Raw genomic sequence first — 324 nt, forward strand, 5'->3', positions numbered from 1 at the left:
CCTATTTGTGCTGTTATCCTTTTCGACGGTTAGGTCTTTGAGGGCCGAGGAGAATCTATAGAGCTCCATTCCCCAAGTACCTGGCCCGCGTTAATCGCTCCATAAACACTTGTGGAATGAACGAAGGCAGCCTGCATTTGCACGTGGGCCTCGGTCGGCGAGCGCCCAGGGCTCCGGGCCATTAGGGCCGGCGCATCACCAGCACTTGTCTTTACTAACAGGTAGTAAACGCCTTTCCGGCTCTGCGCCGAATTCAAGTGTTTCTCTCCAGGAGGACACCCGAGCTGGGGCTGCCCGGCCCGCAGCTCGCCTCCGGGTCTCCCC

General features: G+C 59.0%; 1 protein-coding gene across 2 annotated transcripts in view; it reads left to right on the forward strand.

The window, feature by feature from the left end:
• The first annotated feature begins 202 nt into the window (after window positions 1–202).
• The window catches only part of ITGA6 (integrin subunit alpha 6), a 76,477-nt gene continuing 76,355 nt past the window's right edge, over window positions 203–324 (forward strand). For both annotated transcript variants that reach the window (XM_024732864.1, XM_024732865.1), the window contains exon 1: window positions 203–221. The gene's annotated coding sequence lies outside the window, so the exon portion shown is untranslated. The remainder of the gene's footprint in view (window positions 222–324) is intronic.

This window comes from Neophocaena asiaeorientalis, unplaced genomic scaffold (genome assembly GCF_003031525.2).
Source record: "Neophocaena asiaeorientalis asiaeorientalis breed wild unplaced genomic scaffold, Neophocaena_asiaeorientalis_V1.1 scaffold96, whole genome shotgun sequence".
Taxonomy (NCBI): Eukaryota; Metazoa; Chordata; class Mammalia; order Artiodactyla; family Phocoenidae; genus Neophocaena; species Neophocaena asiaeorientalis.